Source organism: Hermetia illucens, chromosome 2 (genome assembly GCF_905115235.1).
Source record: "Hermetia illucens chromosome 2, iHerIll2.2.curated.20191125, whole genome shotgun sequence".
NCBI lineage: Eukaryota > Metazoa > Arthropoda > Insecta > Diptera > Stratiomyidae > Hermetia > Hermetia illucens.
Genome location: NC_051850.1, coordinates 38,910,221 through 38,924,210, shown reverse-complemented (window position 1 = coordinate 38,924,210; position 13,990 = coordinate 38,910,221). Strand labels below are relative to the sequence as shown.

At 42.7% G+C, this 13,990-nt stretch overlaps 1 protein-coding gene across 1 annotated transcript in view; it reads left to right on the top strand.

The window, feature by feature from the left end:
- Positions 1-1,164: 1,164 nt before the first annotated feature.
- Positions 1,165-13,990, top strand: part of LOC119648386 (potassium voltage-gated channel subfamily KQT member 1-like) — a 592,778-nt gene continuing 579,952 nt past the window's right edge. Inside the window, exon 1 of the mRNA XM_038050125.1 lies at positions 1,165-2,613. The gene's annotated coding sequence lies outside the window, so the exon portion shown is untranslated. The remainder of the gene's footprint in view (positions 2,614-13,990) is intronic.

The window sequence follows — 13,990 nt, the reverse complement described above, 5'->3', positions numbered from 1 at the left end:
CTTACCCAGTTCTTAAGTGGGCATGGCGGTTATCACTCTTACCTGCATTGGAAAGGTACAATCTCCGGATTAGTGTTTTGCAAAGAAGATAGAACTCGACTGGTGGAGGAGCCGGATGGCAGGGGGTTCCTTGAACTGACAGTTCCCTTCCTCCTCTTCCCTCCCGTTGGTGAAAGGAATTCCTTGATTTGAAGGCTCCGCAAGGCGGGGGTGTTCGGGGGCTAGGTCGAAGTAATGTGTTAAACGTTTCCATGTTAGCTCTCGGACGATGGGGGGTCTTTAGTTAGTAGTCCCATGACTTACCGTGCGGGAGTTCAACATTCTGTGCGTAAATGCATCCAACTACCCTACCCCCATACCCATCCACCGAGCATTCCATTATTCGCACAAAGGGACGCGCCTGATAGGAGATCTGGGAACTTCGCATTGATCCATTCGACCGACTGTTTATTCGTCCGCCGTCGCGCGTTTTCTTAGGAATGGTTAGACCTATATTTCCTACGCCCAGTTTTAAGGAGGTCGCAATGCATATAAAAGGGGTGGGGGGTATAATTATTTTAACCGAAGTCAGAATGAGATGTCGATTCATAGATGTACATTACGATCCCTGTACAAAAGGAACTATTATTCAACTGCATTCTCCGATAAAAGATGCACAAAGCATGTTATGCCTGCTTTGGGTTTCCGACTTGTTTTTTAGCCCTTGGTTACTGGAAAGTTCGTACAAAAATCTTGAAGGTTTTTTCTCAGAACAACTGATGTTCCTTTTGAATTTGCTTCCAATTAACTACCAGGCACGTATCTAACGAGATTCCAATACCCTTCCAGAAATGATAATTATCATTTCGCCCTTATCTTCAATTTCCCCTAAGGAAATTCACTTTACGACTTGAATGTTTGCCGGCTTCGCTAGTGTGTCTGCTGGAAAAAGCTCTTTCAGATTTTCGCGCATGGATTCAAGCGGGTAAACCATATGGACAGATACGGCACGGAGCAGTGGTGGAACTACTGGGAGCAGACAAATTGAACATTGTGAAAGCTGGCGAAAAGCTGAAGGCTCTGTCGCCGGAAGCCAATCTAAGTCACCCCTTCGGGCGAACGGAAAGAGTGCAAATTTTCCTGGTTACCGACCTTCACAAGCACCGTGGTCGCCATATGATTTCAGTATACGTTTAAAAGCCCGCAAAAAAGGATAGGCTACTTGTCTGCTATGCTGTCGCCTTTGTGCGCCATGTACCATGCCGGGTTACCTCCGCCGCGATTGTAACATTGTCGCAAGTGGCACCCTTGCAGGATATCTTAGTGTGTTTCCACCTTCGGTTATTGTTTACTTTTTGAATAAATTGCACTGTTTTATGCGAGTTCATTAGGAGGCTGAACTGCGTGTGTAATCGTTACACGAGCGATTTAAATAAAAAGGCCGTTAGGCATGATTTGATGTGGGTCTGTGGTGGGTTTATTATCTCTGTTTGATGGTGTTCAACGTTTCGGTTCGATTTTGGTGTCGTGCTGTTAATTAAATCACCGCTGTGCTTTTTATTAAAACGTGTCCTGAAGAAACGTGATAGTCGACCAACCCAGGAATTCGGTTTAAACGGAAGAAACTTTGTGATTTTGAAATGATAATCCGCACGTCCGAATCCAGAAGGCTTTGATTCACCCAAAACTGAGTTCTACATATTTCCCAACATTCCAGCAATTCTTGGTTAGCGGAACCTTTAACTAGAAACCAAAGGGACCGAATAGTGTGTGCAGTTTATTGGGTTGCTGCTGCAATGTCCTTAAGCAAATAATTTTCCCTGGAATCCCTCTCAGAGTAGCTTAGGGAGCCCTGGGAGCCTGGCTGGATCATTTATGTGGATTTTAATCTGAATTCGAACCGGGCTCATTTCCCAGTCTTTTGTAAATTGGATTTAGTTCTGCGATGGACGTGAAGTGAGAAAATTGAAAAGCGAACGCGAGTGAGGTCGTTAAGTGGAATTTTCGCACTTTTGAATGTGTTGTTGTAGAAACGTGCCTTGGTGTTTCTTCCAGATATTTTGTCGCCGGTGATAGTTATATTATGTATCTTTTGCTCGAGTAATGATCAAATATTTACGTATTCAAAGTGGAACGAAACTAAAACGAGGAGAAATGTACTGCTTCACCTGTGTACATTTGTGGAATACGTTGAACGTATCTCAATTGTGATCCAATCTTTTTCAAACCCTGTATGGATTGAATACAAAGTCATTTCCATAGGCTAATAGGATACCCCTTCCAATAAGTTGTAATGTGATTTTGTGCCGGTAAATTAAGTATCTGCTGTTAAATTTGGTGCATATCTATGTATGTAAGATTATCTGCTACAGTTTAAATGATAAGAAAAAGCTGTACATTGTGCGCGCTAAAGATAAATAATTTTTTTATTGACCAATGTCCGGCTCAACTATAAATGCATTCATTTAGCAGAAGAACTTGGTTGGTGAATCAGTTCCCCCATCAGCATCTACTCCCCCATAATAACCGAAGAATTTGGGTAGACGGGCCCATTCACTAGACTTAATCGATATGGATTACTTTGGATTTGCACGGGCGCTTTGGCATTATCGTAATGAGAATTGGATTATTTTGGTACGTAATAGATTTGTAAGTTCATAAAAAATGCAATAATATGACTGAAGCTATGCATAAATTGATTGAAACTCATCAAGGGTGGTATTGATTAGTTTAGCTATGATAACGAGGACTAGAAAATAGATTGGTATTACCAATCTCCAACGTGCTTCATCTGCTAATTACATGCAGATCATTGATTTGATTGATGGTTTTCAATTAGCTTGGAGGTTGTACCATTACTAAAATCTAGACAGTTGATTCTATTCTGGGTGTAGTTTGTGCGCTAGGGGTAAAAGTGCATCTAGTGGATGGGATTTGGAGCGAAATTCGTTTAGGGAACACTTCACTGCATTAGATTTATTATATTAGAACCATGTGCTAATTACTTTGCTTGTCTACTTTCTTGTAAACTATACGACATCCAAGTACTTTTAATTTTTTTTCCTTTCCGGGACTTATCTACAGGCTTGAAAAAGATTCTACATATTGGGCCAAGAGGCTGGTTTCTTACTTATATGACCTAAAAATGTCGATTAGACATATTCATCATATTATTATATTTTACGCCGCAACTGATCAGCTTCGGACCTTAGTTCTCGAAGTGTTAGAGTGCTATCCTTTCGGTGGTGTAATTCCGTCTTCAAAAATTTAGTGGATGGGATGATGATGGCTTTTTTCGGGGGTCGTCATTTAATTCCCACTCTCTTTTTCAGAAGGTGCCTTGCAGTTCTCTTTTTTTGGGTTTGAACAACGGTGGAGACTTTCGGCTTGTAATCGATGATTTACTACCTCTCCCTGCTGTATCCATTTCGTCATTTATGTGCGTGAGTGAGCCTTCAAATCAAGAAATTCCTTGCACCAACAGGGCGGAAGGGATGTAAGGGAACTGTTCGTTCAAGCAACGCCTGACATCCGGTCCCTCCACCGGTCAAACTCTCTTCTTCTTTGCAACAAGGAAAACCCGAACGTAATATCTCCACCTGTCAGTACTCCTTAGCATCTCCCCGACAATGTTATCTAGAAAGAGCTCCCCGGTGTTTAAATGAAGCTAGGCGATGACGGCTTTACGGTTTCTTACCAGGTCAGAGGCAAATCGTCAGACGCTGCCTCACCTCTGCCCTGGGAGCAGCGTGACCGAAGTGGCTCGCAGATGTTGAAGGTTCCTTTATATAATTCGCAGAACACAACATGACTACGAATTATATTGAGCGCGAATCCGCCTTATTGACCAGAGCTTGGCCAGAGCTGAAAATATTTTTTTTTATAGTTTGGGTGTTATGCCCTAAACGAGGCGTCCGTGGACCCAAAAAGAGGGAGTAAGTTGCCCCCCATTTGGTCCGTTCCAGCATTAAGTTGATGCGGACTTAGGACCCCACAATTCTCAAAAAAAAGAAAAAATAAAGTTGTTGACGAGATACACATGTGATTGGCATCATCTACAACCCCATTGGGAAACACACAGTTAGGAGGTCGTGCCTTCTAAATCTTGTGCAGGTAAGACTGACAACTTACGTGCCCATTTAGGACCTGGGTAAGGAAATCGTTAATATTACCATGTTTTCTATTCAAGCCACGCACTTAAGTTGCCAATTAGCTACCCAGTCCATCTGCCTCTTGTCTCATTTCGCCAAGAAATTTGTCAGTCATCTAATGTACGTTGCGTTCTTCGCGAGCAAGATGGTTTTACTTTCTTTAGCAAGAAGGGCAGCGGGGATAACCCTTGCGATCACCATCACGGCCGGTTCAGAGGGAGCGCGATCGCAGACGCCATCCGCAAAGCTACCCGTTCCTGTGCTTGCGCGACACGCTTATAATATACCCTTTGCAAATATTATAATATCAGTCCATACCTCCGTTCCGTCGAACAGAATAGACTGCGCTGCACTTATAACAAGACTGTATTGTACTCATTAAAAAACTTCGCCTGTTAGATCCCAATATTTGCCATAAGCCATGCTTGAGTCGAGCATCACTCCGAGGTACTTAACACATCAGCACAAAAATTTGGTTTCTGATAGGTCCATAGGCGGGGCATTCACATAGAAAATATTCCGTGGATCCCGCTTCCTTATTACAGAGTGGACACGTATTATCTTGGAGAATCCCTATTTGAATATATGCCCAGTAAGTGAATTGTGGCCAGTCATAATGCCCGCGCCTATCTGAAAGACCCTCTTGGTTCTCGACGACTGGGAGTAATCTATTATAAATTACTCGCTCCAACATTTTCCCCATAGTGACCCGTCCCCGATGAATGGTGGAATCGACGTCATATGCAGGGGGCGCTGGAAGGTGTCAGTATCCCCCTCTTGCTGGGGAAATAACCCCTTAATTATTTTCAACAAGAGCATTGGTCACGTGATCTGCGGAGATGATCGACCTCTGAATCGTCCTGTCACGATTTTAGGGCGCTACCCTACGGATTTGTGTCCGCTTCCGAACAGAGCTCCTTAAAAAATCCCCTCTTACTCCGCCGGATGGCGAGCATGCTCCATTTGCCCGTGATCGAGCCCTCAGAGGGCAATAGCTACCCTCTGAGCCATTCGTGTGGCTCTGTGACAAATCGATCAAGGGCTGGCAAGTTATCTATTCCACCAATAGTCTTCTAGTGGGGAATGAGCATCTCCTAGGCATCGACGCGTCACATGCTTTAGAGATGCTTTGTATGACATGGGGTGCTCTACTCGTGGAGGTGCCTGCTTTGCTAGGCAGGTCTAGCCACATCTCATCCATCCTGGTATTCTTTTGGATTTCCACTACCGAGGTGCGGGTCTCCTGCCTTGTGACTTCGTCCTTAGTTCAAAGGTGATTGCCTTGTGGTCGCTGTACGTGAAGTCCTCGCTAACTTGCCAGGACATGTCACGTGCCAGCACAGGGTTGACAAAAATCAGATCTACAATTGAACCAGATCCCCCTTTCCGAAAAGTGTTTACATGACTTTCGTTGGCCAGAACAACATTCAAGTGGGCAAATGCTTCTAACAAGCACCGCTTCCTTGCGTTTGTCTCTTTGTTACCCCACTCGATAGTCCACGCATTAAACTCACCGGCTATCACCTTTGGACCTCATTCCCTTGCGTCGTGAACAGGATCGTCTAACACGTCTTCAAACTCAGGGAGTGTGAGGCTCGGTGGAGTGTAGCAGCTGTATATGAATATACCACTTACCCACAAACCCACTAGCCGCCTGATCTATTGTATGGCTTGACGACCGCACGCTCATATCGCCGCTCCACCAGTTGAATCTGTGACCCATACACCATCGTCAAGATTTCTGTACGGTTATGATAGCAATCTCCATCGCGGGTTCATAAGTGATCTGCGCAGCAAATCTTGTGTGACCCTGCAATGGTTGAGGTTTATTTGTATTAACCTCATTTTTTTCATTGCAGTTAACGCCTTCCTAAATTCCGCAAATTTACCACTTCCAACAATATGCCGGTTATCATTTGGGGCCGGTTGCATTTGGGGTCTCTATTGCACTCCTTGGCAGTATGTCATTTCTCCTCACACCTTCGACATCGATAGGACTGATCGATGCCGCTAGTGTATGCCTTCGCAAAGTTTCCAAACATTAGGCATTTGAAGCACTTCTTTAAAGAGATCTGATCCCTTAGCCGGCAAACCACCCATCCAATCCGAACCTTCTGCGCTGACTCCACTGGCAGTCGCATTGTGGCCGTTTGAGTACCGCCATAAGCTTTTCTTAGGCTCACCATAGATTCTTTGCTGAATTCCTCCAACTTGAATTGTTGTTTCAAGGCAATGCAGATCTCATCTCTGAACGTTACCTCATCGAGATCCTTGCACTGTATATAGATCTCATGTTTTTGAGAACGAACCGCGACATTCTCCCCAAGTAACTTTATCACTTAGTTACGAAAGCCGTCAGTTTTTCCACGTTGGATTTATTCAGTTCAAACATGAGCTCCCCTTTCTGGGTTCTCCGGATTTTGCTGACATTTCCGCCTAAGTCTTTTAGGTCGGGGTCAGAGTTCACCTTTTTCAGTATCTCCGCATACGTTAGATTCCTTTTGCTGGAAATTACAATTGCCTCCGGGCGAATTCATCCTTGCGGTTTCTTGTTCTTTTTTTTGTTCATGACTTTCGCTAACCACCGTTTGCGTTTGCGGTTTGCATAGTAGTGAGTCGATCAACATACTCTACAGAAGTAGCGATAGCACACCTCCTAGAGCACACAGCAGTCTCTGCGTTAGCATAGTATAGATCCACTTAACTAAAGTTTCATCAACACCATGCTCTCAGGCGGTATAACAGTACTTTTGGACAAACGCATGGTCAAACACCTCTTCAATGTCCACGAACACCCTCATCGCGTACTCGTCTTTCATGGTTACGTCCTCCGTCTTTGAGACCAAAGAATGAAAAGCAGATTCACAGGACTTTCCACATGTTTCCCTTCATTTAGTGCGTGCAACTTTTGGGCCTTCTCGTAAATGTAATGCCTAACCAGTCTCTCTGGATATTTCAGCGAAAATTATGCTAAGCTGATTTGTTTCTTGGATTTGAATAGCTATCCTTCCCAGGCTTAGGTGTGAAGACTATCTTAACCAACTGCCAAGAAGAAGGCACGTAGCCCAGTGCAAGACATCCACGAAAAAATATTTCTTATAAGTTGCTCTAAGTACTCTATGCCTTCCCTTAAGCATCTACGGATGCCACGTGCTTTGAAGTGTTTGAAGGATAGTATAGTAGCTCTCGCCTTTTCATTGGTAACAACCATTGCCGAAGTGTCCCAATTTCCTTTGTAACACCTTTGTGTTGAAAGATATGCAGAAATTGCCGATTCCCTCCCTCTCACTTTTGAAGCCTGCTCTTCAAGGTGGTGTACTTCCAGGAGAGTCTGTATGGACCCAACTCCATTTGGTTTTCTAAGAGAGTCCAACTTGGTCGATTGATCTTTATTAAGCACTTTGTAAGCCTGGAAGTTTCTCTTTCTCCACGCCAGATTCACACAGTATGCTCTAAAGGATTCTTACTTCGAAAGTTTTACGAGTCTCTTGTATTCTGTATGCAAGCACGATTTAGAAGTCGTCTGGTTGATTTCCTGAGGTTCTGCAGTTCTCGAATCCACCATGGAACCGTTTTAACGCATTGGCCTCAGGAAATAGTACAAACCTGTTCAAAGTATTTTAACAGTGTGCGATTCCGAGTTTTGTTCGGATTGGTTTAGTCGTTTTGGAGAAAAGTGCATGTGACAGCCAGGCAGACAGACAGTGAAACGATTTTAATAAGGTTTTGTTTTACACACTAATAATAAAGAAAATCGGAAAGGAAAATGTAGAGAGAATAGAATTTCCGCTGAATCATAGCAATGCCAGAAGTGCCGAGAATATAGCGGCTGTATATGGGTCGGAAAGATGCGACCCTTTTGTAGTTTGTAAAAGAATTTGGGTATATGTCAGTATAAGATTGTGTTGATTCAAGAATTAAATCTAGAATATCAAAAATGGGTTTACTTGATAACGACAATTATAATATTGTCTATCGATGGCTTCTTCTTTTTCTCATCTCTCAGAAAGTGAGATTGTGCAAATATCATATTCAGTCCTGCGACAATCGGTGCCCGGCCTGAGCCTACCGCAATCGAATGCTTCAGATACTCCCTTCTTGCTTCAAGGCTGTTTAGTTCATTACTCCCAATAAATGTTTGGCCAACCCCATCGCTCCAGCGGAGACAGGCCTTACCTTATCATCAACCATGGATCTTGACCCTATAAGGGTCTTTCTCGGGAGGGTCTTTCCCACGAACGAGTTTAAGAGTTCATGGTTTTGCCAAATTTCCGAAGAAAATATGAACTTTGGATCTATGGGGAAGCATTTTAAGCCCAAAGATTTCAATAGACGAACATGGGTTGGCCTTATCTACCAATAGTTTTAATCGGTTGTGATTCTTGACACCAGATGGGAGAAGGGTTTAACTTTTTCGATCCTTCTATCTGTCATTGACCAATACGTACTGTCTCTGTTTTCGACGCAACTAGTAACCTACATTACTCGGAAGTTTCGGATCAATTTTTTAATGGCAGTTTCAAGGAAATATATTATAGCGTATCTTTCTGTTGCATTTAATTGGAGACGTTGGTTATAGTCAACCTAGTAAAGCTGACAACTTTTACTGGGATACTCCCATAGTCGTGCAAAGTTGTACCTTGATCGCTTTAAGGGTGGTTAAGTTTGTGTATTCTAGAAGCTCTTTTATTTGGAAGGGAGCGCTGATTGTCTCTCTGATTATCATTTATTTCTCGCTTTTTCCGGATGAATTCTCGGGTGCCCCTCGTACGCGGCTTTGGAAGTAAGTTTTATATCTGAAATGAAGATATTACTCCTTCTCTCGTCGAAAATTCAGCAATGCATTAAAATTAAGTACTTTTTTGATGACTGTTGACAATGGGGCCGGGAGTGTAGGAGGCAGACTCAGACGAAATTTGTATAAAAACGATCAGGCCTTCTGACTCCTTCATAAGGCTTGGGAATAAAATTTTCGTTTATATTTAATTGGTCCTCGTAAATTTTCTAGCTGAAAAGTATTTTATTTCTAATTAGATAAGGAGCATTGGTAGCCTTTTTTTGATAATAGCTATGGGTTTTGTTCAGTCTTGTCTTCATTTCTTTAATAAATTTTCTTCCTTTCTTCCTTTTAATTTAATTTGAATTCCTGATAATTAACTTAATGTTTTCTTAACAGTGGTATGAATTTTAATTGAAAGAAAATAAATGATCCACTTCTCATTCAGATGTTAATAGAATCGTGGCCTTATCCACCACTTATAAAAAAAGAGGGGATCACACATTTCCCGCTGGTGCCAGAATTGATCAGAAATTTGACCAGATCATTTTTCGAGATTTTCAGGGGAGTATACTTACGGATGGTAGTTAGTTACTAAGTTAAACTTCAACGCAAATTTTTGACGGAGAATCTTGCAGATGGTATTACTAAGGATACCTTCCTCTTGACAGTGGCTTAACCTACAACTGGAGTTGGCAATTTAGGGGTCTTGAAGGATGTACCGGTTGTAGTTGTTTGTGGCGAGCGAAGCATCTTGAATTGAAGTAGGGAATGCTTCTGTTTCGTAAAATAGTCCACCCTTGTTCAATGATTTTTTGGAGGCTCCGATTTCATATGACCCCCGTGAATGGATTTTTCTTTCCCCATTCCAATTTTCTGGACTGAAGTTACATTTGACATGAGATCACATTCTCTGCTTTTCAAGTTCCAAAGAGACAATTAATTATCTGCCAAGACGATAGCCTGATTTTGAAGATAATGCACTTGAATATAATATAATGTTATCAAAATGTTGTCAGTTTTTTAGCAGCTCCAGAAGCACTCTATTCTATGTTACCCTTAACCATCGGTTGATAGATTCTAAATCTGTGTTATTCCTCTGTACCACACCAAAAGCATATAGAAGTACCGGAAAGGCTTACGTATTGACCCCCATGATTTTTTTCCGAACAGTTCAGTCTGCAGGACAAGATCCAAACGTCGCCCAAATTCCTCCAGTAACTTTGATTTAATAATTGTTGTTGAATTCATACCTTTAATTTCGATGTTGTTGTGGCTGGATCCTTCATTGTCGGTATACTTTCCAGAACAATTGTTTCTATGCGACATCTCCCTGAACCCAATTGCATGTCGATTTCACTACTGAACAGGATGGTGACGACCGGCGAGGAGCGGAATTGGTTTTCGTCTTTGCGTAGAATTTGATTTCGTTAATACACACTATCTGTGAATTATGAATGATTCGACTTTTTTGAGAAAATTTGCTATATATTGTGAAGAAAAATCAAAAGATGTTGTCACTTTCATTTGTTTTTTCACTGCCTAGCATGAGACGTTAGAATAGAATTAGAAACGTCCTGCCAGTCGCGCCATTCTGTCGAAACTCGATTTTTCAATGTTGTTATACACCTCTCATCATCATCAACGGCGCAACAACCGGTATCCGGTCTAGGCCTGCCTTAATAAGGAACTCCAGACATCCCGATTTGCGCCGAGGTCCACCAATTCGATATCCCTAAAAGCTGTCGGGCCTCCTGACTTTAGCCATCGTTCCATCTCAGGCAGGGTGTGCCTCGTCTTCTTTTTCCACCATAGATATTGCCCTTATAGACTTTTCGGGCTGAATCATCCTCATCCATACGAATTAAGTGACCCGTTCACCGTAACATATTCAGTCAGATTTTATCCACAACCTGAGGGTCATGATATCGCTCATTGATTTCTTCGTTATGTAGGCTACGGAATTGTCCATCCTCAAGAGATCGCAATTTTTCTTGCTAAGAACCCAAGTTTTCGAGGAATACATGAGGACTGACAAGATCATGGTCTTGTACAGTAAGAGCTTTGTCCCTATGGTGAGACGTTTTGAGCGGAACAGTTTTTGTAAGCTGAAATAGGCTTTGTTGGCTGCCAACAACCGTGCGCGGATTTCGTCATAGTAGCTGTTATCGGTTGTGATTTTGGACCTTAAATAGAAAAAATGATCAACGGTCTCAAAGTTGTAGTCTCCTATCTTTATTCTTCCGGTTTGACCAGTGTGGTTTGATTTTGTTGGTTGCCTTCATTGATATGCAGCCCAAGATCTCGCGTCGTCTGCTCGATCTGGATGAAAGCAGTTTGTATGCCTCGGGTCGTTCTTCTAGGCCAGTAGTTGGGTGGACTTAAAGATGATCGTACCCCTTGCGTTTACCTCAGCATCACCTTCTCCAGGGCCAGGTTAATGAGGACGCATGATAGAGCATCTCCTTTTCGTAGACCGTTGTTGATGTCGAACGATCGTGAGAGTGATCCTGCTGCTTTTATCTGGCCTCGCACGTTGGTCAGGGTCAGCCTAGTCAGTCCTATCAATTTCGCCAGGATACCGAATTCTTCCATGGCCGTGTACAGTTTTACCTTGGCTATGCTATCATAATCGGCTTTAAAGTCGATGAAAAGATGGTGTAACTGATGTCCATATTCCAACAGTTTTTTCATCGCTTGCCGCAGAGAGAAAATCTGATCTGATCTGATATATATACACCTCCGGTTTTTAATAATGGTAAATTAATCGGAAATGGGTAAAGAAGAAGAGGTAAGGTAAAATAGAAGATGCAAGTTGGCAATTCTCCTAATTCAAACCTGATGGAGAATTGTTGGTTTTATCAGAAACACAAGATATATCAGCGCAGAAAAACCACGTTTATGGATTTTAAAGAAAACAGCAAGAATACATGGTACAATGGCGTTGATTTAAATTCAATGAATAAAAATTCTACACCCAGTATACGTGATCGTACGAGAGATACAATGAACAAATCGGACACCGGTAGCTAGGCGCTTCAGATATGAAAGGTTTTGTTGATCCTTCATCCTTCATAATATTCGGATATGGTTTGATGGTTTCTTTTATACATATTCAATTCGATGTGATACTAACATTTTATCACTTATGGTATTCCAATTTGACGCAAAAGGACAATTTTGGCCTACTGCAAGTTTGTTTACAAGTGGGGTGCTGGTTTCGGTTATGTGAGGACGACGAGGAGACGGCCCTGCATTTTTTATGCAGCCTCAGATCTCAGAGGAAGGCATCTTGATAAGGTTTTCTTCAGTGAAGAATCCTGAGAATGGTCCCTTGGTGAAAAATTGTGGAACAAATTTAGGGTCAACAATCATTTGACAGTTTACAGAGTTGCCTCTGCCCTGGACGAAACCGTCTGTCAACTTTTTGTCTTTTTTTGTAAACATTGGGTTTTACTAAAAAAAGAGGAGTCCGAGAACTGCAAAAGAGGGAGTAAGTTGCTCCCCAAGTGGTTCGGCCCGTCACTACGTGGGTGCGGACCTAGGACTCCCAGCATCCTCAACAAAAAATATTATTGATTGGTTGCCCCACACCTTGAGTGTAAGTTGATGAACCACTTAGTGTAGTTGGTCGCCTCCATATTTAACCAGCTCGGTTGAAATTCCATTGGCTCCTGGCGATTTATAGTTTTTAAGCCGGTTGATTGCACGGACTGTTTCTTCTATGCCTGGTGGTGGCACCATTTTTCCATCGATTTTAGTTGGCGGGACCTCCAACTCGCCGATGTTCTAGTTGTTCAGTAGCTCATCAAAGTACTCAACCCATCGCTCCAATATGCTCATTCTGTCGGAAATCAGATTTCCCTCTTTGTCTCGGCAGGATGAGCATCGAGGTGTATAAGGCTTCATCCTGCTGACTTGTTGGTAAAACTTCCGCGTGTGGCGCCTGGTGCGGTTGCTCCCAGTACTTTTCTAGTTCACAGACTTGTTGGTTCTCGCAGGCTTCCTTTTTCCGTCTGTGAAATCACTTCTCCGCTCGACGGAGTTCGTGATAAGTGCGCGTGCCCGCGTTTTTTGAGAATGCAACATTACTCGGTATGCGGCATTCTTCCGTTCCGTTGCTAGCTTACATTCATCGTCAAACCAGCCAAACCAAAATTATTTGCCAATACCCTATGAGTGAACCGCTTTTGCCAGACGATATCAATTTTATCAACTCCTGGCACTTTCAAATTACCTGTCGTTTCAAGAGCTATTCCAATATTTCAGCGATTTCAGGCGTCTTCATTTGGGGAAAGGCTTCGCATGAACGCATAAGATGTGGTAGCCGTGTTGCTTCTAAACTACAACGGCTGGGTTTGCTCCAAACATTTCTCTAGAAGTCTTCTGATTCATCCAGGTCGACGTTGCTGACTCGACCAGAATTGTTTAGATTTTTGTAAAATCCTCTTTGATTTTGATAGAATAAGCTATTGTCTGGCGTTCGCTGAAACCTGTTTTGATACCTATGGATGAGCTTGGAGTATTTCGCAAGTTTCAGCTTCAGGGCATTGACGGTCTGAGTAATTGGCATTGGAGAGATGGTAGTTTCCAATGATGTTTGACACAAATCTATGCAGTCCTGGCGATGGATTTTGAAACTGTGCTTGCAGCAGAGGAATAAACTGTTCCTGAACATACCGTCAACGGCGGCAAAGATGTAGTAGGTTGCCGAAGTAAACTCAGTTTGGGACTTTTGGTCTTGCAGTTGAGAGAATGTTGGTTTATTTTGTGAAGGGGATATACAATACGATCAGAACCTCACTGTGAATTTTGTCAGCATCCTCAGTTATTAAGTTTCTTCTGACCACTGAGCAACAGGGCCTCAGTGCTGCAATGCCCCATGGTTACCTTCAAAGCTGGGGAAGGTGTTTCGAGTGAATCCCTGAAACACATTGTAACATTGGGCAATCCATCCGATAGGTGCATCGATTTCTTAGGCCCGAAGTAGGGCTTAAGGAGATTTGCTCGCCCAGTAAGGAACATAAGAAAAAGTATCCTGCTTGTCCGTGGCTGCTTATTTACAAGATTAACCTTTCCTATT